The 27,010-nt window shown below is 47.6% G+C and overlaps 1 long non-coding RNA gene across 10 annotated transcripts; it reads left to right on the forward strand.

Annotated features, from left to right (window-relative positions):
• The first annotated feature begins 1,576 nt into the window (after positions 1-1,576).
• LOC142819106 (uncharacterized) lies at positions 1,577-26,455 on the forward strand. 10 transcript variants are annotated; one of them, XR_012896828.1, is made up of 7 exons: positions 9,705-9,997; positions 10,826-11,966; positions 12,086-13,742; positions 16,503-16,901; positions 17,247-17,612; positions 17,732-19,345; positions 24,558-25,555. It is a non-coding gene; the product is annotated as an uncharacterized LOC142819106 (long non-coding RNA). The 10 variants fall into 10 exon arrangements; XR_012896827.1 differs by having other exon boundaries at positions 9,706-9,997; positions 10,826-11,049; positions 11,147-11,966; positions 17,247-19,345; XR_012896823.1 differs by having other exon boundaries at positions 9,708-9,997; positions 16,503-16,726; positions 16,824-16,901; positions 17,247-19,345.
• Positions 26,456-27,010: the final 555 nt, after the last annotated feature.

Genomic DNA, 27,010 nt, shown 5'->3' on the forward strand with positions numbered 1-27,010 from the left:
GTATGTTTTCCTTCTAGTCGAGAAAAAAACAAAAATGTGCCAATTTTTGGCTTCAAGTTTTAACCTATGTAGCTGGCCATAAGCATCCAAGAATCAAAGCCATGTGGTAGAACTCCATGAGAAGGAGGTGAGCATTGAAAAGCCTAATGATCTGCGTGCTAAGGGAGAGTCTCCATCGAAAGCTCTTCATAGCTGGTAATGAGTCATAATACAAAATAAAAATCTTTAAGACATTGTTTACTGCAGGTTTTCCTGATTTGAAATGTGAAAGGGAAGTTATTCCTACCAGGAAGAAGGAAGGGGAATTGGCTTTCCTCCACAAGAGGTAAGAAATACCAGACTCCACATAGCCATGTGCATATCAAGCAGTGTCAATTTCACTTTCAGGTAGAAGAACTGGCTGTTGACCTTACATGAGAATATGAAAAGCAAAAGACAAAATTTTCCGGTGTTCAATCCATGGAGGAAATGACAGCATCTGGGATTAGTAACAAGGAATTAAAGGTCTGTTACTTCAAACAGGTCTGCTAGTTGTAAATCTGAATTGGAACCAATTCAGCAGCTCATAACAGACTGAGGTGAGCATTTCAGTTTTCCTAGTTGTCAGATGAGTCTGGTGCTAAAGCCACATTTAGACACCAAATCAATCGATCAAACTGGCCCTCACTGATCACCTATCTCCAGATGGAAGGAGGCCAGAGGACTATTGTGCTCTAGAAGGGATTAATGCAATTGGAATGAGCTGAGCCAGGCATATCAGTTGGTAACAAAAAAACTCTCATTTTTGAACATTTAAGTGGAAATGAATGGATTCTCTCATTTTTTCAGATGTGGGAAATGCAGCTGATTTGAACTCCGAGGGTGAGAAAGCTTCAGGAAGTTCCTAAAAGATCCTTCACTGCAGCCAAGAGGTAAGGAACTCACCTCAGAACACTAGAGAAGGAATTAATGGATCTGGATTTCCTTTTCAGGTCACAGAAATGCAGCTGATTGGACCTCACAGAGATTATAAAGCATTGCATTATTAAAAAAAAGGAAGACGTGGTCAAACCTGCCGAGAGGAAGTAAAAGTTGCCTTCAGTGACTAAAACTAAGACCAGCGTGTTTCAGACCCACAATGTGGCAGACCAACAAGGAGGTGAGTGTTTGTGGTTCGGTTGTACAAGGTGCTTGACAATCTGTTCCCTTTGGCAATATTTTTGGGACCATAAAACCAATGAGCAACCACATTCCTTGTCCAACTTTGACCCCTACAGCCATGGCTGGGCTTTTCGAGAACTAACTTGCAAAGCAGATTTACCTTTTCAGGAGATCAGGGTTACAGATGCTCAGATTTTCCAGCACCAATGAATGGCTCAAAGCCATTCCTATCACCTGGAAGGACAATTGGTTCTCTCATGATAGGAAAATCCATACGCTCCATTCAACAGAGCCACAGAATTGGCTCTGAGGAGAGGTAAGAGAAGCATGTGACAAGCCTAACAAATGTGCAATCAGCTCCACAAAATTGCTAACTTATGTTGTCCCAATGAGTTTGTTACAGGTGATCACACATCTCAGAGTCTGAGAGGTGTCAAGTGTGATGGCTGACACCAGAGGATGCATCTTTGTCAAGAGGTGAGGAACCTGCTTATCCCTGAGTGCAATTCAGTGGCTGTGGTTGTATTTTCAGAGGAAAGAAAAACATCCCGTGTGGACAGCTTTCAAGAACCAATGTTCAAAACTTGCATGGGGCATCTATAGGCTAAGAGAACAGCGGGTTCCATCAGTTGAGATGCAAGAAGGGGGCTACATGGGAGAAGAGGAAAGCCCTGGAGATTGGTTAATACTGAGACACAGACCAGGGCCTGCCAAGACAGGGTATGTATTTATAGGGACCAGTGGGTCCTTGCTCGCATGCACAGGGTGAAACCGATCGCCATATTTGGGGTCAGGAAGGAATTTTCCTCCAGAGCAGATTGGCCAGAGACTCTGGAGGTTTTTCACCTTCCTCTGGGGCATTGAGCAAGGACCAGCCCTTTGGGCCATTTAGAAACAGACAATAAAATCTGTCAAAGAGAACGTGTCTCCTTTTGTCTTTTTCATTATCTACAGACTCATCCTGTGCCCCTCGACCGTGTCCATGCTCCCACCAACACAGCAGGGCAGGGATCTGCCTGGGAGTGCTGCCCCACCCCAGTGCATCTCCAGCATGATCCCCCAAATGGCTCTCTCAGCACAGCAGGGCCCCAGGGCGGGAGAGAATGTCCCTTCATCCCCAGAGGGGGACAAGCATGTGCATGGCCCCAAGGGACGAAGGGAAACTGGTCAGGTGCCCTGGAAGCAGGAAGCCCAGGGCCACCGGTACCATGGTCCTGTCCCAGAATGCCCTAGTGTAGGGCCTTTGGACACACCTTGGATTGGTGGCTCTGGAAATGAGGTCAGTGAACCCAAAGCAACTGTTCCAGTGTCATGGTGGGGCCACTGCTTCCTGAGCCCCCACACTGGGCTCACAAAATCACATGGAATTCAGCACAGGCAGCGCCTTTCTCCAAGGGGAGTCACTGGGCAGGGGGCATGCAAGAAAGTCTTCCCTTCAGCCAGCCCTTTTATAAGAGTTGGGGCCAGAAGCCTGCTCTCCTCTCCAGTCTGCCCAGTTGGTGCTGGGTTGTTCTCTCAGGGATGGGTTGAACTCAGCCTAGGAAGCCCATTTCTCCAAGGAGAGCCACTGGGTGGGGTGTATGTAAGAAGGTCTTCCCTTCAGCCAGCCGTTTCCAAGAGAGGGGGTGGAAGCCTGCTCTCCTCTCCAGTCTGCCCAGTTGGTGCTGGGTTGTCCTCTCAGAGATGGGTTGGGTCGGCTCACAAGAACTCATTCCCGCTGCCTCTCCCAGTGTGGTCTCCATATCCTGTTGCAGGGATCTGGGAAAGCCAGAGGAATTGCTGCAGGGAGTTGACTGAGAGCCCAACCCAGGACAGGGTCAGCGTTAGTAGCACCTAGCTGGAGGGGATGAGAAAAGGAAGGGGGGCCAGGAACATATTCCTTCAGTGGGACATTTCTATTGAACCTCCAGTTCCTGTAGCCTGTCTAACACAATCCCCCATGTCCACTTCCGTCTCCCTCCAGTCCTCTTCCCAGCCACACACTGAGCCCAAACCACAGGGCAACTTAGACAAGCATCTGTAAACCCAGCCTTCCAAAGCCAGCAGGGAGAGTTATCTCCCAAGGTGAAATCAATCTCAGTGACTCAGCCTTGGGAAGATGGTTGCAGAGAGAACTGCGTCTGCTGTGGGCAAAGATACCACATGAATTGTAGGTGTCACTCACAACTCACAGGAGGGGAGGACCTAACACTAGAGAAGAGTGAAATGGGGAAGGGCGTGGTCTTGGTTTTGCAAAATCTCCTCTGTTGAACTTCTGTTTGGCAAAACAAAACCCAAGAGGGAGGTCAGATCAGAGTTTTCTTTCATTGTAATCCCCAGACACCATGGAGAGGGGGCGGAGTGATGATTCTGGCACATCTCAGACCAACCCTAAGGTCACACACTGCCTGTAGACACCCTGCCAGTGAGGAGTTGCTGTAAGTATGTAAAACCACCAGTTAAAACTGCCCAAGCCTTAACACTTGACACATTATGCAGTGCATGGGCTGAAACCATCAGGAAACAACATATAACATATAACCTCAGTCATGCAGAGTGCAATGCTGTACACAGCCTCAAAAACAAATCTAACTTCATACTCCAAGAGGCTGACTAAAGGAGCGCTGTAGTCATCATGCACCGAACAGATTATGAAAAGGCAGCTGCCAGCCAGCTCACCAACACCAGATTCCACAGGCTTCTCTCCTCTGATCTCACTAACAAAATGCCAAATACCCACTAAAACAATTGCCCACGAAGCTCACTGATACTACTCACGACCAAATCTATGCAAACACCCTCCCTCATCCCCAACCAGGAGTCTGCTACCCAAGATACACAAACCTGGAACTCCCAGAGGACCCAACCTCTCAAGCATCGGCACTTACAAAAGAATTATCTGGCTATATTGATTCTTTCTACAGACCCTACGCTGCCAGCACACCTAGCTGTCTTCGAGACACCACTGTCTTCCTGAGGAAACTGCAGAACATCTTCCTGAAAACACCGTCCTGGCCACCATGGACGTAGAAACTCTTTACACCAACATTGCACATGAAGACAGATTACAGGCTATCAGGAACGCCATCCCTGATGACACCACAGCACACCTGGTTACAGAGCTCTGCAACTTTGTTCTCACCCACAACTATTTCCAATTTGGAGACAATTTATATCTTCAAGGCAGCGGCACAGCCATGGGCACTCACATGGCCCCACCTCGTGAAATGAGGTGTAACAGTTAATTCTAACTAAGGACTTAATTCGAATTAACTTTTGACTGCCGCGCGTAGCCGTGGGAAGTTAGTTCGGACTAGGGGGATTTAAAAATGGTGCCCAGACGGGAAGATGCAAATCAAGCGCGGGATATTTATATCCTGGGCTTCATTTGCAACTTCGAATGCCTACATTAGCCTCCCTAGTTCGAACTAGGGGGCTAGTGTAGGCATACCTTTAGAGACTAACAAAACAGGTTGATAGTATCATGAACTTCCGTGGGCACAACCCCCTTCTTCAGATTCATGGAGTTAAAGGAACAGTTCCTTGCATACACACAGGCTCTGCACCACACCAGTGTGTGCTCTGTGTCTGCATAGGGCATTGGGTTATGTTTTCAATACATAAAGAAGAGAGAGAGAGAGAGAGAGTTTGTCTGAATGATCCATTTTAGTTGAAGGAAGGGGTAATGAACAGGAGAAGTGCTGACCAGCACCGAGTGACTAAGGGGTTAAGCTCAGTGAGCTAGCAAAGATGTTGGCCAATGGGCCAAGTGTTCTATGATTCCCAAAGACCATATCACACCATAGAAGTGAAAATTATTCTAGGAGCCAGCTAGTCCCAAGGCCTTCAGCCAGTGGGCGGAGAAGCTTCCCTTATTCAGCCATTGGACAAATTTGGCCCCGCTTCTTTGTTTTCACATGAGACTAGAGTCACTGCTGAGAGTGGAGCCTCCTGGTTTCCAGACTCTGGAGCGTTTGCTGTTTCACCCTCAGCAACTGGACTCTGTCTGTTCTCTCTTCCCTGACATACACAGGCACATCACACTCTCCCCGTCCCTGTCCCACCACCATCTCAGAGCTACCTCCGAACTGATGCGAAGATGGTGTCGCCAGGAGGGCTTCGGCTTCCTTGACCACGGGGTGCTCTTCCAGGAAGGACTGCTTGGCAGAGATGGAGTTCACCTAACCAGAAGCGGGAAGGCCTTGTTTGGACACAGACTGGCTAACCTTGTGAGGAGGGCTTTAAACTAGGTTCAACGGGGACAGGTGAGCAAAGCCCACAGGTAAGTGCTGAATGTGCGGGACTGGGAGATGGGTTGGAAATGGGGGGGGACTACGGCCTATAATGGCAAGGAGAAAGGAGGGTCAGGGCACAATGGGGAGGCAAGATCAAATCAGTATCTTAGATGCCTATATACAAATGTGAGAAGTATGGGTAATAAGCAGGAAGAACTGGAATTGCTAACAAATAAATACAACTATGATATCATTGGTATTACAGAAACCTGGTGGGATGGGACGCACAATTGGAATGTTGGTATGGAAGGGTACGGCTTGCTTAGGAAGGACAGACAGGGAAAAAAGGGAGGAGGGGTTGCCTTGTATATTAAAAATGTACACACTTGGACTGAAGTGGAGATGAACGTAGGAGATAGCTGTGTAGAGAGTCTCTGGGTTAAGCTAAAAGGGGTAAAAAATGAGGGTGATGTCATGCTAGGAGTCTACTACAGGCTACCTAGCCAGGTGGAAGAGGTGGATGAGGCCTTTTTTAAACAATTAACAAAACTGTCCAAAGCCCAAGATTTGGTGGTGATGGGGGACTTCAACTATCCAGACATATGTTGGGAAACTAACACAGTGGGGCACAGGCTATCCAATAAGTTTCTGGACTGCATTGGAGACAACTTTCTGTTTCAGAAGGTTGAAAAAGCTGCCAGAGGAGAAGCTGTTCTGGATTTGATTTTAACAAATAGGGAGGAACTAGTTGAGAACTTGAAAGTGGAAGACAGTATGGGGGACAGTGATCATGAAATAATAGGAAAGGTAGAAGGGAGACCAGCACAATTGAGGTAATGGATTTCAGGAAGGCAGATTTTGATAAGCTCAGAGAACTTGTAGGTAAGGTCCCATGGGAAGACTGAAGGGAAAAACAACTGAGGAGAGTTGGAAGTATTTCAAAGGGACGTTGTTAAGGGCCCAAAAGCAAACAATTCCGCTGTGTAGGAAAGATAGAAAATATGGCAAAAGACCAGCTTGGCTTAACAAGAAGATCTTGCATGATCTCAAAATAAAAAAGGAGTCCTATAAAAAATGGAAACTAGGAGAAATAACAAAGGATGAATATAGGCAAGCAACACGGGAATGCAGGGGCAAGATTAGAAAGGCAAAGGCACAAAATGAGATCAATCTAGCTACAGGCATAAAGGGAAACAAGAAGACCTTTTATAAATACATTAGAAGCAAGAGGAAGACCAAGGACAGGGTAGGCCCACTGCTTAGTGAGGAGGAAGGAGCAGTAACAGGAAACTTGGAAATGGCGGAGATGCTCAATGACTTCTTTGTTCGGGTCTTCACCGAGAAGTCTGGAGGCGTGCCTAACGTAGTGAATACAAGCAGAGAGAGGGTAAGTTTAGAAGATAGGATACACAAAGAACAAGTTAAAAATCACTTAGGAAAGTTAGATGTCAGCAAGTCACCAAGTCCTGATGAAATGCATCCCAGGATACTCGAGCTGATAGAGGAGGTATCTGAGCCTTTAGCTATGATCTTTGAAAAATCATGGAAGACAGGGGAGATTCCAGAAGACTGGAAAAGGGCAAATATTGTGCCCATCTATAAAAAGGGGAATAAGAACAACCCAGGAAACTACAGACCGGTCAGTTTAACTTCTGTCCCAGGGAAGATAATGGAGCAGGTAATTAAGGAAATCATAGGCAAACACTTGGAAGGTAATAAAGTGATAGGGAATAGCCAGCACGGGTTTGTGAAGAACAAGTCATGCCAAACTAATCTGATAGCTTTCTTTGATAGGATAACGAGCCTTGTGGATAAGGGAGAAGCGGTGGATGTCATATACCTAGACTTTAGTAAGGCATTTGATACGGTCTCGCATGATATTCTTATTGAAAAACTAGGCAAATATAACTTAGATAGGGCCACGATAAGGTGGGTGCATAATTGGCTGGATAACCGCAGTCAGAGAGTTGTTGTTAACGGTGCTAAATCCTGCTGGAAAGGGATAACAAGTGGAGTTCCGCAAGGGTCTGTTTTGGGACCCGTACTGTTCAATATCTTCATCAATGATGTAGATATTGGGATAGAGAGTACGCTTATTAAGTTTGCAGATGATACCAAATTGGGTGGGGTTGCAACTTCTTTGGAGGATAGGGACATAATTCAAAATGACCTTGGCAAGTTAGAGAAATGGTCAGAGGTAAACAGGATGAAGTTTAATAAAGAGAAATGCAAAGTGCTCCACTTAGGAAGGAACAATCAGTTCCATACATACAAGATGGGAAGCGACTGTCTAGGAAGGAGCATGGCGGAAAGGGATCTAGGGGTCATAGTGGACCACAAGTTGAATATGAGTCAACAGTGTGATGCTGTCGCAAAAAAAGCAAATATGATTCTAGGTTGTATCAACAGGCGTGTTGTAAGCAAAACTCGTGAAGTCATTCTGCCGCTCTACTCTGCACTAGTTAGGCCTCAGCTGGAGTACTGTGTCCAGTTCTGGGCGCCACATTTCAAGAAAGATTTGGAGAAATTGGAAAGGGTACAAAGAAGAGCGACAAGAATGATTAAAGGTCTAGAGAACATGACCTATGAAGCCAGGCTTCATGAACTGGGCTTGTTTAGTTTGGAAAAAAGAAGATTAAGGGGGGACATGATAGCTGTTTTCAAATATCTAAAAGGGTGTCACAAGGAAGAAGGAGAAAATTTGTTCCTCTTGGTTTCTGAGGACAGGACAAGGAGTAATGGGCTTAAAGTGCAGCGAGGGAGGTTTAGATTGGACATTAGGAAAAAATTCCTAACTGTCAGGGTGGTCAAATATTGGAATAAATTGCCAAGGGAGGTGGTGGAATCTCCCTCTCTGGAGATATTTAAGAACAGGTTAGATAGACATCTGTCAGGGATGGTGTAGACGGGGCTTGGTCCTGCCTTGAGGGCGGGGGGCTGGACTCGATGACCTCTTGAGGTCCCTTCCAGTCTGTGGGGGTTCAAGTCCCACCCCCTCCTTCTTGTGCTACCGTGCCCTGTTTTCCAGTGCTCAACAGTCCCCAGTCCACACGTTTATTTTGCCAGGATATGTGGGGTGGGGGGTCTGGGCCCACCCTCACTCCCAGACCCCAGCCCAGGGCCCTAAGGACAGTATCGCTGGGGGATCTGTCCCACCGGGGGAGATGGGAGGGGGGGGTCCGACCCCGAAACCCGCCTGTGCGCCAGCTCCTCGCCCTGCCCTGGGCTACTTCCACCCCACCTGCGCCTCCCTATGCCTCCCGTGCTCCTGCTTGTGCTTGTGCTCCTGTTCCTGTTCCTGCTCCCGCTCCTTCCCCCGTGTTTGCCCTGCTCCTCTCCTCTTGTATCTTAACCCCCTCGTCCGGCTCCTCCCCCCTCTGACGTCATCTCCGGCCACCATTTTCTGGGCCCCGCGCGTCTGACGTTGCCTAGCAACGTCCCCTTCCCTGCCCCTCACCAGACGCGCGGCCGAGCTACACAGCCGGCACGTGCGGAGTTCGCGTCGGGCGGCCCCCCGCAGTGAGAGGGCAACCGCCGGATCAGTGCGGGGTGGGCCCGTTTCGGGGGGGTAGGCGGGCCCCACCCCGTCACACAGTCCTATAATTCTATGATTCTATGATCCACCTCAGCACAGGACGGGCCCGAGACAGTCTTGCGCCCTGGGCCCTGGGAACGAGGCGCCGCTCCCAGGAGTGCAACGCATGCGCGGCCCCGCCCCTGGGCACACAGTGCATGTGTGGCCCCGCCCCCGTTGGACAGCACATGCACAGCCCCACCCACGGGCGACCGGCGCATGCGCAGTGCTGACCCCGCCCAGCCCAGCAGCCCCACGCGGCGCCTCCTACAATGGGGCGCCCTGGGCGGTAGCCCGGTCAGCCCACAGCTTTAGCCGGCTCTGTCTCAGCAGCCTGTCCAGTAACCTACACACAGCTTAAGTAGGTGTCCAGTAATATGTTACTTGTTCATATCTGTGTATAAAAGAGCGGTCACAGAAGATACGTCTTTCCACTGCCCCTCAGCCACACAGAGCCCTGCTGCTGACCGAGCTGTGCTTTGTAAACAAGAAACCTGGTCAAGAGCCTTTGCCCACCTAACCAACTCGGTCATCTTTTGGGCAGTTTGATCTGCTGGCCTAGCTACCTGGCTAGAGCTGTGACAACACAACACACACAAGCAACCCACAACAGGTGTCATTGTTTCAGAGGCCCCTGCACCATAGAAGGGTTCTGGTATCCACCCCTCACCAGCTAACCCTGCCTCCCCTGGTGTGCGGCACATTCTTCAGTGATCAGCCTATAATAGAGGAGGGAGGATACCACATGGCACTGATGGTGCAACACCATGAGACACAGCCAATGTGGATTGTCCTAAGAGGGGGCCGGGCACCCACAGCTCCTACTGGTTCCCAAGGGAGATGGAAGAACTCAGCTCTGCTCAGAATGGGCCCATTGTGACGGAGGCGGAACATTCCGTCAGAAGGGCAGTAACTGAAACCAACAGAGACAGAGACAGACTGGGAAGAGACCCAGGCATAAGCCTTCACAGGCAAGGGCTGAATAAGTCCCACTCCATCCAAATCACAGGGAAGGAGCTGGCCATGAGCCTGGCACAAGCAGAGCCCAGCTGGTGACCAGATCTGAAGTGTAAGTTGACGAATTTCCGAGTTTTTAGAGCCAGACTGAGCCCTCCCCCTACAGCTCCCCTGGCAGGGATTTGGGGCTGGCCAATTTGCTCACTGCCCAAATAAGGAGAAAGGGGGGGACAATGACCCAGGAGTTGGTTGTGATGCAGCGATTTTATTAGGCCAGTCACCGGGGGTTGCAGCATTTCACACCAGAATGCCACACAGAGCACATGGCTACTGCCAGTGGGACTAAAGATGGGGACTACGGAAAACGTGCAGGGTCTTCCAGGGCCCAGTTGCCTCCTCTACTAAAGAAGGGAAGGAGACACAGCAGGACAAAGCAGGGCCAAGGCTGGTGGGTAGGGGAAGGTATCAACAAGGGAGGAGGGGGGAAAATTAGACTAGGTAAGAAACAAACACCAGAGAGGTGCGGAAGGGACAGAGAGGAGAGATGAAAGAAAGGGGCAGGCAAAGAGGCTACAAGGGAAGAGACAGGAGGAGAGGCACGGAAGAAGTGGATGAAAGGGGAAATTTTGGATAATTCCTTTAGGACCATGTGGAACCCTGACTGCCTTTGCCAAGTCAGCAGCAAAACAAGTTGCATTTATACAAGACACACAGGGTACAAGGGTACAAGTGGCCATTGCTGAGAGGTGCCATCACCTTTCCAGAGATGACATTACAACGACCTGGTTCTGCTGATGTGATCATGCAGCTATTCTGTCAGAAGCGCCTATTGTACCACTTAAGACGTAAAAAGAGAAAATGAGTCTTCTTATCGAGAAGAGAGGGAGTCACCTTCTCATAGCAATGGAGAGGAATCTAACCAACCTGACTCTACTTTCAGGTGAAGGGCGTGAATCCATCTTTTGTTGTCAAAGGCTACTAGCAAGTTTTGTAAGTATAAAGCAATGTACAGAACATAAGTGGTGAAAGGTTGGAGAATTATCGACTTGCTCCATTCAAAAATAAGGAAATAGTAATGTATGCCCACTAGATTTTAAGCAATACAACTGATTGTACAGAGAGAAACAAACAAAAGAACCAACACAACAGGTCATGCCACAGAAGGTATGTATTTTACTCACTCTTCCCAAATTAATCCAAGGACAAATCATTCACATTTGTTTCCTGACTAAACTACTGTCTGTCAAACACCTCTTTGCAGCAGGACCAATTTTGAGATGGAAGGATGCAGTTTCCAGGAAGGAATTACCTGACCTAACTGATCCATCGCTTTTGGAAGGTAAGAAATATATTACACATTCCATTGCCCACAACAGTCAATGGTTCTGGTCATATTCACAGGTGGAAGAAACAGTAACTGATGAAATCTGCATGTCTCTAAAGAAGGGAAGTTGAGACACACAAGGACACAAGAAGCTGCTGTACAGAACACTGGAACACAAACTGGGAGCTGCTTCTTCAGACGTAAGGAAAGTAGCTGGCAATTCTAACCAGTTATAGTAATAGCACCTCCTTTTTCCTTTCCAGATAGTGCTGTGGATTGTTCCTACAAGGCAGTAGCAGTTATGTTATTTCATACAAAAATAAAACTAATTGCAACATAAAAAGGAGCTTTAACCTTCTCTTCCATTTCCAGAGATGAGTTAATCCACTGACTGCAGAATTGATCATTCTTGCCTATGGATCAAAGGGAAGAAAAAAATCAGTGGAACTGATCATTTCTATCAAGAGGTAAGGAATCCATCTCCTCAGAGTGCAGGGCCAGGAATAACAGTTTCCATTTTTATTTCTAGGTGAAATGAAGGTTTTACCATTCAAGGGAGGAAGATAGGAGGCTGCTGAATTAAGGGTAAAGCCAGACAGGTGCGATACCTGCTCAGAGGGAAAAAAACATCTTTTCCTTCTTGTTCAGAAAAAAACAGCCCCAAAAGTGCCAATTTTTTGCTTCAAGATTGAACTCACGTAGCTGGCAATAAGCATCCAAGATTCAATGCTATGTGGTGGAACATCATGACAAGTAGGTGAGCACTGAAAAGTCTAATGATCTGGCTGCTAAGGAACAGTCTCCATTGAAAGTGCTTCATAGCTGGTACTGAGTCATAATAAAAAATAAAAACCTGTCAAACATTGCTGATTGCAGGTTTTCCTGATTTGAAATGTGAAAGGGAGGCCTCTCCTACCAGAAAGAAGGGAGGGGATTTCGCTGTCCTCCACAAGAGGTAAGAAATACCAGACTCCACATAGCCACGTGCATATCAAGCAGTGTCAATTTCACTTTCAGGTAGAAAAACTGGCTGTTGACCTTACTTGAGAATGTGAAAAGTAAAGGCAAAACCTAAAACCTCACAGACTTTCTTGGTGCTCAATCCATGGAGGAAATGACAGCATCTTGGGATCAGAAACAAGGAAATAAAGGTCAGTTACTTCAAACAGATATGCTAGATGCAAATCCGCATTGGAAGCAATTCAGCAGCACATCACAGACGGAGGTGAGCATTTTAGTTTCTCTGGTTGTCAGATGAATCTGGTGCTCAAGTCACACTTATAGACGAAATCAATTAATCAAACTGGCACTCATTGACTGTTATTGCAGATCACATATCTCCGGATGGAAGGAGACCAGAGGACTATTGTGCTCTAGAAGGGATTAATGCAATTGGAATGAGCTGAGCCAGGCATATCAGTTGCTAAGAAAAAACAAAAAACTCTCATTTTTGAACATTTAAGTGGAAATGAATGGATTCTCTCATTTTTTCAGATGTGGGAAATGCAGCTGATTTGAACTCCGAGGGTGAGAAAGCTTCAGGAAGTTCCTAAAAGATCCTTCACTGTAGCCAAGAGGTAAGGAACTCACCTCAGAACACTAGAGAAGGAATTAATGGATCTGGATTTCCTTTTCAGGTCACAGAAATGCAGCTGACTGTGCCTCACAGAGACTGATAGCTATAAGGCATTGCATTATTAAAAAAAAGGAAGACGTGGTCAAACCTGCCGAGAGGAAGTAAAAGTTGCCTTCAGTGACTAAAACTAAGACCAGCGTGTTTCAGACCCACAATGTGGCAGACCGACAAGGAGGTGAGTGTTTGTGGTTCTGTTGTACAAGGTGCTTGACAATCTGTTCCCTTTGGCAACATTTCTGGGACCATAAAACCAATGAGCAACCACATTCCTTGTCCAACTTTGACCCCTACAGCCATGGCTGGGCTTTTCGAGAACTAACTTGCAAAGCAGATTTACCTTTTCAGGAGATCAGGGTTACAGATGCTCAGATTTTCCAGCACCAATGAATGGCTCAAAGCCATTCCTATCACCTGGAAGGACAATTGGTTCTCTCATGATAGGAAAATCCATATACTCCATTCAACAGAGCCACAGAATTGGCTCTGAGGAGAGGTAAGAGAAGCATGTGACAAGCCTAACAAATGTGCAATCAGCTCCACAAAATTGCAAACTTATGTTGTCCCAATGAGTTTGTTACAGGTGATCACACATCTCAGGGTCTGAGAGGTGTCAAGTGTGATGGCTGACACCAGAGGATGCATCTTTGTCAAGAGGTGAGGAACCTGCTTATCCCTGAGTGCAATTCAGTGGCTGTGGTTGTATTTTCAGAGGAAAGAAAAACATCCCGTGTGGACAGCTTTCAAGAACCAATGTTCAAAACTTGCATGGGGCATCTATAGGCTAAGAGAACAGCGGGTTTCATCAGTTGAGATGCAAGAAGGGGGCTACATGGGAGAAGAGGAAAGCCCTGGAGATTGGTTAATACTGAGACACAGACCAGGGCCTGCCAAGACAGGGTATGTACCACACCAGTGTGTGCTCTGTATCTGCATTGGGCATTGGGTTATGTTTTCAATGCATAAAGAAGAGAGAGAGAGTTTGTCTGAACGATCCATTTTAGTTGCAGGATGCTGTAATGAACAGGAGAAGTGCTAACCAGCACCAAGGCTATGTCTAGACTGCAAGCCTCTTTCGAAAGATACTTTCAAAAGAGCCTCTTTCGAAAGAGAGCGTCTAGACTGCACGCGGAACTTTCGAAAAAGCGGCTTGCTTTTTTAAAGAAAGCACCCAGTGAGTCTGGATGCTCTCTTTCGAAGAAGCCCTATTTACATTCAAGAACGCCTTCTTTCAAAAGAGGAACTTTCGAAAGAAGGCGTTCTTCCTCGTGCAATGAGGTTTACCGCCGTCGAAAGAAAAGCCGCGTTCTTTCGATTTAATTTCGAAAGAACGCGGCTGCAGTCTAGATGCAGGTGAAGTTTTTTCGAAAAAAGGCTACTTTTTTCGAAAAAAACCCTGAGTCTGGACACAGCCCAAGTGACTAAGGGGTTAAGCTCAGTGAGCTAGCAAAGGTGTTGGCCAATGGGCCAAGTGTTCTATGATTCCCAAAGACCATATCACACCATAGAAGTGAAAATTATTCTAGGAGCCAGCTAGTCCCAAGGCCTTCAGCCAGTGGGCGGAGAAGCTTCCCTTATTCAGCCAGTGGACAAATTTGGCCCCACTTCTTTGTTTACACATGAGACTAGAGACACTGCTGGGAGTGGAGCCTCCTGGTTTCCAGACTCTGGAGCATTTGCTGTTTCAACCTCAGCAACTGGACTCTGTCTGTTCTCTGTTCCCTGGACATACACAGGCACATCACACTCTCCCCGTCCCTGTCCCTGTCCCACCACCATCTCAGAGCTACCTCCGAACTGATCCACCTCAGCACAGGACGGGCCCGAGACAGTCTTGCGCCCTGGCCCCCGGGAACGAGGCGCCGCTCCCAGGAGTGCAATGCATGCGTGGCCCTGCCTCTGGGCACACAGTGCATGTGTGGCCCCGCCCCCGGTGGACAGCACATGCACGGCCCCGCCCACGGGCGACCGGCGCATGCGCAGTGCTGACCCCGCCCAGCCCAGCAGCCCCACGCGGCGCCCCCTACAATGGGGCGCCCTGGGCGGTAGCCCAGTCAGCCCACAGCTTTAGCCGGCTCTGTCTCAGCAGCCTGTCCAGTAACCTACACACAGCTTAAGTAGGTGTCCAGTAATATGTTACTTGTTCATATCTGTGTATAAAAGAGCGGTCACAGAAGATACGTCTTTCCACTACACCTCAGCCACACAGAGCCCTGCTGCTGACCGAGCTGTGCTTTGTAAACAAGAAACCTGGTCAAGAGCCTTTGCCCACCTAACCAACTCGGTCATCTTTTGGGCAGTTTGATCTGCTGGCCTAGCTACCTGGCTAGAGCTGTGACAACACAACACACACAAGCAACCCACAACAGGTGTCATTGTTTCAGAGGCCCCTGCACCATAGAAGGGTGTGTGAGGGGTCTGGTATCCACCCCTCACCAGCTAACCCTGCCTCCCCTGGTGTGTGGCACATTCTGCAGTGATCAGCCTATAATAGAGGAGGGAGGATACCACATGGCACTGATGGTGCAACACCATGAGACACAGCCAATGTGGATTGTCCTAAGAGGGGGCCGGGCACCCACAGCTCCTACTGGTTCCCAAGGGAGATGGAAGAACTCAGCTCTGCTCAGAATGGGCCCATTGTGACGGAAGCGGAACATTCCGTCATAAGGGCAGTAACTGAAACCAACAGAGACAGAGACAGTCTGGGAAGAGACCCAGGCATAAGCCTTCACAGGCAAGGGCTGAATAAGTCCCACTCCATCCAAATCACAGGGAAGGAGCTGGCCATGAGCCTGGCACAAGCAGAGCCCAGCTGGTGACCAGATCTGAAGTGTAAGCTGACGAATTTCCGAGTTTTTAGAGCCAGACTGAGCCCTCCCCCTACAGCTCCCCTGGCAGGGATTTGGGGCTGGCCAATTTGCTCAATGCCCAAATAAGGAGAAAGGGGGGGACAATGACCCATGACTCAGTTGTGATGCAGTCATTTTATTAGGTCAGTCACCGGGGGCTGCAGCATTTCACACCAGAATGCCACACAGAGCACATGGCTACTGCCAGTGGGACTAAAGATGGGGACTGTGGAAAACGTGCAGGGTCTTCCAGGGCCCAGTTGCCTCCTCTACTAAAGAAGGGAAGGAGACACAGCAGGACAAAGCAGGGCCAAGGCTGGTGGGTAGGGGAAGGTATCAACAAGGGAGGAGGGGGGAAAATTAGACTAGGTAAGAAACAAACACCAGAGAGGTGCGGAAGGGACAGAGAGGAGAGACGAGAGAAAGGGGCAGGCACAGAGGCTACAAGGGAAGAGACAGGAGGAGAGGCACGGAAGAAGTGGATGAAAGGGGAAATTTTGGATAATTCCTTTAGGACCATGTGGAAGCCTGACTGCCTTTGCCAAGACAGCAGCAAAACAAGTTGCATTTATACAAGACACACAGGGTACAAGGGTACAAGTGGCCATTGCTGAGAGGTGCCATCACCTTTCCAGAGATGACATTACAACGACCTGGTTCTGCTGATGTGATCATGCAGCTATTCTGTCAGAAGCGCCTATTGTACCACTTAAGACGTAAAAAGAGAAAATGAGTCTTATCGGGAAGAGAGGGATTCACCTTCTCATAGCAATGGAGAGGAAACTAACCAACCTGACTCTACTTTCAGGTGAAGGGCGTGAATCCATCTTTTGTTGTCAAAGGCTACTAGCAAGTTTTGTAAGTATAAAGCAATGTACAGAACATAAGTGGTGAAAGGTTGGAGAATTATCGACTTGCTCCATTCAAGGATAAGGAAATAGTAATGTATGCCCACTAGATTTTAAGCAATACAACTGATTGTACTGAGAGAAACAATCAAAAGAACCAACACAACAGGTCATGCCACAGAAGGTATGTATTTTACTCACTCTTCCCAAATTAATCCAAGGACAAATCATTCACATTTGTTTCCTGACTAAACTACTGTCTGTCAAACACCTCTTTGCAGCAGGACCAATTTTGAGATGGAAGGATGCAGTTTCCAGGAAGGAATTACCTGACCTAACTGATCCATCGCTTTTGGAAGGTAAGAAATATATTACACATTCCATTGCCCACAACAGTCAATGGTTCTGGATCCTATTCACAGGTGGAAGAAACAGTAACTGATGAAATCTGCATGTCTCTAAAGAAGGGAAGTTGAGACACACAAGGACACAAGAAGCTGCTGTACAGAACACTGGAACACAAACTGGGAGCTGCTTCTTCAGACGTAAGGAAAGCAGCTGGCAATTCTAACCAGTTATAGTAATAGCACCTCCTTTTTCCTTTCCAGATAGTGCTGTGGATTGTTCCTACAAGGCAGTAGCAGTTATGTTATTTCATACAAAAATAAAACTAATTGCAACATAACCTTCTCTTCCATTTCCAGAGATGAGTTAATCCACTGATTGCAGGATTGATCATTCTTGCCTATGGATCAGAGGAAAGAGGAAATCAGTGGAACTGATCATGTCTATCAAGAGGTAAGGAATTCATCTCCTCAGAGTGCAGGGCCAGGAATAAAAGTTTCCATTTCTATTTTTAGGTGAAATGAAGGTCTTACCATTGAAGAGAGGAAGATAGGAGTCAGCGGAACTTAAGGGCTACACCTGTCCATAGGGAAGAAAAGTATGTTTTCCTTCTAGTCGAGAAAAAATCAAAAATGTGCCAATTTTTGGCTTCAAGTTTTAACCTATGTAGCTGGCCATAAGCATCCAAGAATCAAAGCCATGTGGTAGAACTCCATGAGAAGGAGGTGAGCATTGAAAAGCCTAATGATCTACGTGCTAAGGGAGAGTCTCCATCGAAAGCTCTTCATAGCTGGTAATGAGTCATAATACAAAATAAAAATCTTTAAGACATTGTTTACTGCAGGTTTTCCTGATTTGAAATGTGAAAGGGAAGTTATTCCTACCAGGAAGAAGGAAGGGGAATTGGCTTTCCTCCACAAGAGGTAAGAAATACCAGACTCCACATAGCCATGTGCATATCAAGCAGTGTCAATTTCACTTTCAGGTAGAAGAACTGGCTGTTGACCTTACATGAGAATATGAAAAGCAAAAGACAAAATTTTCCGGTGTTCAATCCATGGAGGAAATGACAGCATCTGGGATTAGTAACAAGGAATTAAAGGTCTGTTACTTCAAACAGGTCTGCTAGTTGTAAATCTGAATTGGAACCAATTCAGCAGCTCATAACAGACTGAGGTGAGCATTTCAGTTTTCCTAGTTGTCAGATGAGTCTGGTGCTAAAGCCACATTTAGACACCAAATCAATCGATCAAACTGGCACTCACTGATCACCTATCTCCAGATGGAAGGAGGCCAGAGGACTATTGTGCTCTAGAAGGGATTAATGCAATTGGAATGAGCTGAGCCAGGCATATCAGTTGGTAACAAAAAAACTCTCATTTTTGAACATTTAAGTGGAAATGAATGGATTCTCTCATTTTTTCAGATGTGGGAAATGCAGCTGATTTGAACTCCGAGGGTGAGAAAGCTTCAGGGAGTTCCTAAAAGATCCTTCACTGCAGCCAAGAGGTAAGGAACTCACCTCAGAACACTAGAGAAGGAATTAATGGATCTGGATTTCCTTTTCAGGTCACAGAAATGCAGCTGACTGGACCTCACAGAGACTATAAGGCATTGCATTATTAAAAAAAAGGAAGACGTGGTCAAACCTGCCGAGAGGAAGTAAAAGTTGCCTTCAGTGACTAAAACTAAGACCAGCGTGTTTCAGACCCACAATGTGGCAGACCAACAAGGAGGTGAGTGTTTGTGGTTCGGTTGTACAAGGTGCTTGACAATCTGTTCCCTTTGGCAACATTTTTGGGACCATAAAACCAATGAGCAACCACATTCCTTGTCCAACTTTGACCCCTACAGCCATGGCTGGGCTTTTCGAGAACTAACTTGCAAAGCAGATTTACCTTTTCAGGAGATCAGGGTTACAGATGCTCAGATTTTCCAGCACCAATGAATGGCTCAAAGCCATTCCTATCACCTGGAAGGACAATTGGTTCTCTCATGATAGGAAAATCCACACACTCCATTCAACAGAGCCACAGAATTGGCTCTGAGGAGAGGTAAGAGAAGCATGTGACAAGCCTAACAAATGTGCAATCAGCTCCACAAAATTGCTAACTTATGTTGTCCCAATGAGTTTGTTACAGGTGATCACACATCTCAGGGTCTGACAGGTGTCAAGTGTGATGGCTGACACCAGAGGATGCATCTTTGTCAAGAGGTGAGGAACCTGCTTATCCCTGAGTGCAATTCAGTGGCTGTGGTTGTATTTTCAGAGGAAAGAAAAACATCCCGTGTGGACAGCTTTCAAGAACCAATGTTCAAAACTTGCATGGGGCATCTATAGGCTAAGAGAACAGCGGGTTCCATCAGTTGAGATGCAAGAAGGGGGCTACATGGGAGAAGAGGAAAGCCCTGGAGATTGGTTAATACTGAGACACAGACCAGGGCCTGCCAAGACAGGGTATGTATTTATAGGGACCAGTGGGTCCTTGCTGGCATGCACAGGGTGAAATCGATCGCCATATTTGGGGTCAGGAAGGAATTTTCCTCCAGAGCAGATTGGCCAGAGACTCTGGAGGTTTTTCGCCTTCCTCTGGGGCATTGAGCAAGGACCAGCCCTTTGGGCCATTTAGATAATAAAATCTGTCAAAGAGAACGTGTCTCCTTTTATCTTTTGCATTCTCTACAGACTCATCCTGTGCCCCTCGACCGTGTCCATGCTCCCACCAACACAGCAGGGCAGAGATCTGCTGGGAGTGCTGCCCCACCCCCATGCATATCCAGCATGATCCCCCAAATGGCTCTCTCAGCCCAGCAGGGCCCAAGGGCGGGAGAGAATGTCCCTTCATCCCCAGAAGGGGACAAGCATGTGCATGGCCCCAAGGGACGAAGGGAAACTGGCCAGGTGCCCTGGAAGCAGGAAGCCCAGGGCCACCGGTACCATGGTCCTGTCCCAGAATGCCCCTAGACACCAGTGTAGGGCCTTTGGACACACCTTGGATTGGTGGCTCTGGAAATGAGGTCAGTGAACCCAAAGCAACCGTTCCAGTGCCATGGTGGGGCCACTGCTTCCTCAGCTCCCACACTGGGCTCACAAAATCACATGGAATTCAGCACAGGCAGCGCCTTTCTACAAGGGGAATCACTGGACAGGGGGCATGCAAGAAAGTCTTCCCTTCAGCCAGCCCTTTTATAAGAGTTGGGGCCAGAAGCCTGCTCTCCTCTCCAGTCTGCCCAGTTGGTGCTGGGTTGTTCTCTGAGGGATGGGTTGAACTCAGCCTAGGAAGCCCATTTCTCCAAGGAGAGCCACTGGGTGGGGTGTATGTAAGAAGGTCTTCCCTTCAGCCAGCCATTTCCAAGAGAGGGGGTGGAAGCCTGCTCTCCTCTCCAGTCTGCCCAGTTGGTGCTGGGTTGTCCTCTCAGAGATGGGTTGGGTCGGCTCACAAGAACTCATTCCCGCTGCCTCTCCCAGTGTGGTCTCCATATCCTGTTGCAGGGATCTGGGAAAGCCAGAGGAATTGCTGCAGGGAGTTGACTGAGAGCCCAACCCAGGACAGGGTCAGTGTTAGTAGCACCTAGCTGGAGGGGATGAGAAAAGGAAGGGGGGCCAGGAACATATTCCTTCAGTGGGACATTTCTATTGAACCTCCAGTTCCTGTAGCCTATCTAACACAATCCCCCATGTCCACTTCTGTCTCCCTCCAGTCCTCTTCCCAGCCACACACTGAGCCCAAACCACAGGGCAACTTAGACAAGCATCTGTAAACCCAGCCTTCCAAAGCCAGCAGGGAGAGATATCTCCCAAGGTGAAATCAATCTCAGTGACTCAGCCTTGGGAAGATGGTTGCAGAGAGAACTGCGTCTGCTGTGGGCAAAGATACCACATAAATTGTAGGCGTCACTCACAACTCACAGGAGGGGAGGACCTAACACTAGAGAAGAGCAAAATGGGGAAGGGCGTGGTCTTGGTTTTGCAAAATCTCCTCTGTTGAACTTCCGTTTGGCAAAACAAAACCCAAGAGGGAGGTCAGATCAGAGTTTTCTTTCATTGTAATCCCCAGACATTATGGAGAGGGGGCGGAGTGATGATTCTGGCACGTCTCAGACCAACCCTAAGGTCACACACTGCCTGTAGACACCTTGCCAGTGAGGAGTTGCTGTAAGTATGTAAAACCACCAGTCAAAACTGCCCAAGCCTTAACACTTGACACATTATGCAGTGCATGGGCTGAAACCATCAGGAAACAACATACAACATATAACCTCAGTCATGCAGAGTGCAATGCTGTACACAGCCTCAAAAACAAATCTAACTTCATGCTCCAAGAGGCTGACTAAAGGAGCGCTGTAGTCATCATGCACAGAACAGATTATGAAAAGGCAGCTGCCAGCCAGCTCACCAACACCAGATTCCACAGGCTTCTCTCCTCTGATCTCACTAACAAAATGCCAAATACCCACTAAAACAATTGCCCACGAAGCTCACTGATACTACTCACGACCAAATCTATGCAAACACCCTCCCTCATCCCCAACCAGGAGTCTGCTACCCAAGATACACAAACCTGGAACTCCCAGAGGACCCAACCTCTCAAGCATCGGCATTTATAAAAGAATTATCTGGCTATATTGATTCTTTCTACAGACCCTACGCTGCCAGCACACCTAGCTGTCTTCGAGACACTGCCGTTTTCCTGAGGAAACTGCAGAACATCAGTCATCTTCCTGAAAACACCGTCCTGGCCACCATGGCCGTAGAAGCTCTTTACACCAACATTGCACATGAAGACAGATTACAGGCTATCAGGAACGCCATCTCTGATGACACCACAGCACACCTGGTTACAGAGCTCTGCAACTTTGTTCTCACCCACAACTATTTCCAATTTGGAGACAATTTATATCTTCAAGGCAGCGGCACAGCCATGGGCACTCACATGGCCCCACCTCGTGAAATGAGGTGTAACAGTTAATTCTAACTAAGGACTTAGTTCGAATTAACTTTTGACTGCCGTGTGTAGCCGTGGGCAGTTAGTTCGGACTAGGGGGATTTAAAAATGGTGCCCAGATGGGAAGATGCAAATAAAGCCCGGGATATTTATATCCTGGGCTTCATTTGCAACTTTGAATGCCTACATTAGCCTCCCTAGTTCGAACTAGGGGGCTAGTGTAGACATACCCTTAGAGACTAACAAAACAGGTTGATAGTATCATGAACTTGCGTGGGCACAACCCCCTTCTTCAGATGAATGGAGTTAAAGGAACAGTCCCTTGCATACACCCAGGCTCTGCACCACACCAGTGTGTGCTCTGTGTCTGCATAGGGCATTGGGTTATGTTTTCAATACATAAAGAAGAGAGAGAGAATTTGCCTGACTGATCCATTTTAGTTGCAGGAAGCTGTAATGAACAGGAGAAGTGCTAACCAGCACCAAGTGACTAAGGGGTTAAGCTCAGTGAGCTAGCAAAGGTGTTGGCCAATGGGCCAAGTGTTCTATGATTCCCAAAGACCATATCACACCATAGAAGTGAAAATTATTCTAGGAGCCAGCTAGTCCCAAGGCCTTCAGCCAGTTGGCGGAGAAGCTTCCCTTATTCAGCCATTGGACAAATTTGGCCCCGCTTCTTTGTTTACACATGAGACTAGAGTCACTGCTGAGAGTGGAGCCTCCTGGTTTCCAGACTCTGGAGCATTTGCTGTTTCAACCTCAGCTACTGGACTCTGTCTGTTCTCTGTTCCCTGGACATACACAGGCACATCACACTCTCCCCGTCCCTGTCCCTGTCCCACCACCATCTCAGAGCTACCTCCGAACTGATCCACCTCAGCACAGGACGGGCCCGAGACAGTCTTGAGTCCTGGGCCCCGGGAACGAGGCGCCGCTCCCAGGAGTGCAATGCATGCGTGGCCCCGCCCCTGGGCACACAGTGCATGTGTGGCCCCGCCCCCAGTGGACAGCACATGCACAGCCCTGCCCACGGGCGACCGGCGCATGCGCAGTGCTGACCCCGCCCAGCCCAGCAGCCCCACGCGGCGCCCTCTACAATGGGGCGCCCTGGGCGGTAGCCCGGTCAGCCCATAGCTTTAGCCGGCTCTGTCTCAGCAGCCTGTCCAGTAACCTACACACAGCTTAAGTAGGTGTCCAGTAATATGTTACTTGTTCATATCTGTGTATAAAAGAGCGGTCACAGAAGATACGTCTTTCCACTGCCCCTCAGCCACACAGAGCCCTGCTGCTGACCGAGCTGTGCTTTGTAAACAAGAAACCTGGTCAAGAGCCTTTGCCCACCTAACCAACTCGGTCATCTTTTGGGCAGTTTGATCTGCTGGCCTAGCTACCTGGCTAGAGCTGTGACAACACAACACACACAAGCCACCCACAACAGGTGTCATTGTTTCAGAGGCCCCTGCACCATAGAAGGGTTCTGGTATCCACCCCTCACCAGCTAACCCTGCCTCCCCTGGTGTGTGGCACATTCTGCAGTGATCAGCCTATAATAGAGGAGGGAGGATACCACATGGCACTGATGGTGCAACACCATGAGACACAGCCAATGTGGATTGTCCTAAGAGGGGGCCGGGCACCCACAGCTCCTACTGGTTCCCAAGGGAGATGGAAGAACTCAGCTCTGCTCAGAATGGGCCCATTGTGACGGAAGCGGAACATTCCGTCATAAGGGCAGTAACTGAAACCAACAGAGACAGAGACAGACTGGGAAGAGACCCAGGCATAAGCCTTCACAGGCAAGGGCTGAATAAGTCCCACTCCATCCAAATCACAGGGAAGGAGCTGGCCATGAGCCTGGCACAAGCAGAGCCCAGCTGGTGACCAGATCTGAAGTGTAAGTTGACGAATTTCCGAGTTTTTAGAGCCAGACTGAGCCCTCCCCCTACAGCTCCCCTGGCAGGGATTTGGGGCTGGCCAATTTGCTCAATGCCCAAATAAGGAGAAAGGGGGGGGGACAATGACCCAGGAGTTGGTTGTGATGCAGCGATTTTATTAGGCCAGTCACCGGGGGCTGCAGCATTTCACACCAGAATGCCACACAGAGCACATGGCTACTGCCAGTGGGACTAAAGATGGGGACTACAGAAAAGGTGCAGGGTCTTCCAGGGCCCAGTTGCCTCCTCTACTAAAGAAGGGAAGGAGACACAGCAGGACAAAGCAGGGCCAAGGCTGGTGGGTAGGGGAAGGTATCAACAAGGGAGGAGGGGGGAAAATTAGACTAGGTAAGAAACAAACACCAGAGAGGTGCGGAAGGGACAGAGAGGAGAGATGAGAGAAAGGGGCAGGCAAAATGGCTACAAGGGAAGAGACAGGAGGAGAGGCACGGAAGAAGTGGATGAAAGGGGAAATTTTGGATAATTCCTTTAGGATCATGTGGAACCCTGACTGCCTTTGCCAAGACAGCAGCAAAACAAGTTGCATTTATACAAGACACACAGGGTACAAGGGTACAAGTGGCCATTGCTGAGAGGTGCCATCACCTTTCCAGAGATGACATTACAACGACCTGGTTCTGCTGATGTGATCATGCAGCTATTCTGTCAGAAGCGCCTATTGTACCACTTAAGACGTAAAAAGAGAAAATGAGTCTTCTTATCGAGAAGAGAGGGAGTCACCTTCTCATAGCAATGGAGAGGAAACTAACCAACCTGACTCTACTTTCAGGTGAAGGGCGTGAATCCATCTTTTGTTGTCAAAGGCTACTAGCAAGTTTTGTAAGTATAAAGCAATGTACAGAACATAAGTGGTGAAAGGTTGGAGAATTATCGACTTGCTCCATTCAAGGATAAGGAAATAGTAATGTATGCCCACTAGATTTTAAGCAATACAACTGATTGTACAGAGAGAAACAAACAAAAGAACCAACACAACAGGTCATGCCACAGAAGGTATGTATTTTACTCACTCTTCCCAAATTAATCCAAGGACAAATCATTCACATTTGTTTCCTGACTAAACTACTGTCTGTCAAACACCTCTTTGCAGCAGGACCAATTTTGAGATGGAAGGATGCAGTTTCCAGGAAGGAATTACCTGACCTAACTGATCCATCGCTTTTGGAAGGTAAGAAATATATTACACATTCCATTGCCCACAACAGTCAATGGTTCTGGTCATATTCACAGGTGGAAGAAACAGTAACTGATGAAATCTGCATGTCTCTAAAGAAGGGAAGTTGAGACACACAAGGACACAAGAAGCTGCTGTACAGAACACTGGAACACAAACTGGGAGCTGCTTCTTCAGACGTAAGGAAAGCAGCTGGCAATTCTAACCAGTTATAGTAATAGCACCTCCTTTTTCCTTTCCAGATAGTGCTGTGGATTGTTCCTACAAGGCAGTAGCAGTTATGTTATTTCATACAAAAATAAAACTAATTGCAACATAACCTTCTCTTCCATTTCCAGAGATGAGTTAATCCACTGATTGCAGGATTGATCATTCTTGCCTATGGATCAGAGGAAAGAGGAAATCAGTGGAACTGATCATGTCTATCAAGAGGTAAGGAATTCATCTCCTCAGAGTGCAGGGCCAGGAATAAAAGTTTCCATTTCTATTTTTAGGTGAAATGAAGGTCTTACCATTGAAGAGAGGAAGATAGGAGGCAGCGGAACTTAAGGGTAAAGTCAGACAGGTGCTACACCTGTCCATAGGGAAGAAAAGTATGTTTTCCTTCTAGTCGAGAAAAAAAACAAAAATGTGCCAATTTTTGGCTTCAAGTTTTAACCTATGTAGCTGGCCATAAGCATCCAAGAATCAAAGCCATGTGGTAGAACTCCATGAGAAGGAGGTGAGCACTGAAAAGCCTAATGATCTGCGTGCTAAGGGAGAGTCTCCATCGAAAGCTCTTCATAGCTGGTAATGAGTCATAATACAAAATAAAAATCTTTAAGACATTGTTTACTGCAGGTTTTCCTGATTTAAAATGTGAAAGGGAAGTTATTCCTACCAGGAAGAAGGAAGGGGAATTGGCTTTCCTCCACAAGAGGTAAGAAATACCAGACTCCACATAGCCATGTGCATATCAAGCAGTGTCAATTTCACTTTCAGGTAGAAGAACTGGCTGTTGACCTTACATGAGAATATGAAAAGCAAAAGACAAAATTTTCCGGTGTTCAATCCATGGAGGAAATGACAGCATCTGGGATTAGTAACAAGGAATTAAAGGTCTGTTACTTCAAACAGGTCTGCTAGTTGTAAATCTGAATTGGAACCAATTCAGCAGCTCATAACAGACTGAGGTGAGCATTTCAGTTTTCCTAGTTGTCAGATGAGTCTGGTGCTAAAGCCACATTTAGACACCAAATCAATCGATCAAACTGGCACTCACTGATCACCTATCTCCAGATGGAAGGAGGCCAGAGGACTATTGTGCTCTAGAAGGGATTAATGCAATTGGAATGAGCTGAGCCAGGCATATCAGTTGGTAACAAAAAAACTCTCATTTTTGAACATTTAAGTGGAAATGAATGGATTCTCTCATTTTTTCAGATGTGGGAAATGCAGCTGATTTGAACTCCGAGGGTGAGAAAGCTTCAGGGAGTTCCTAAAAGATCCTTCACTGCAGCCAAGAGGTAAGGAACTCACCTCAGAACACTAGAGAAGGAATTAATGGATCTGGATTTCCTTTTCAGGTCACAGAAATGCAGCTGATTGGACCTCACAGAGACTGATAGCTATAAGGCATTGCATTATTTAAAAAAAGGAAGACGTGGTCAAACCTGCCGAGAGGAAGTAAAAGTTGCCTTCAGTGACTAAAACTAAGACCAGCGTGTTTCAGACCCACAATGTGGCAGACCAACAAGGAGGTGAGTGTTTGTGGTTCGGTTGTACAAGGTGCTTGACAATCTGTTCCCTTTGGCAACATTTCTGGGACCATAAAACCAATGAGCAACCACATTCCTTGTCCAAATTTGACCCCTACAGCCATGGCTGGGCTTTTCGAGAACTACTTTGCAAAGCAGATTTACCTTTTCAGGAGATCAGGGTTACAGATGCTCAGATTTTCCAGCACCAATGAATGGCTCAAAGCCATTCCTATCACCTGGAAGGACAATTGGTTCTCTCATGATAGGAAAATCCACACACTCCATTCAACAGAGCCACAGAATTGGCTC

The sequence above is a fragment of the Pelodiscus sinensis genome, chromosome 20 (genome assembly GCF_049634645.1).
Source record: "Pelodiscus sinensis isolate JC-2024 chromosome 20, ASM4963464v1, whole genome shotgun sequence".
NCBI lineage: Eukaryota > Metazoa > Chordata > Testudines > Trionychidae > Pelodiscus > Pelodiscus sinensis.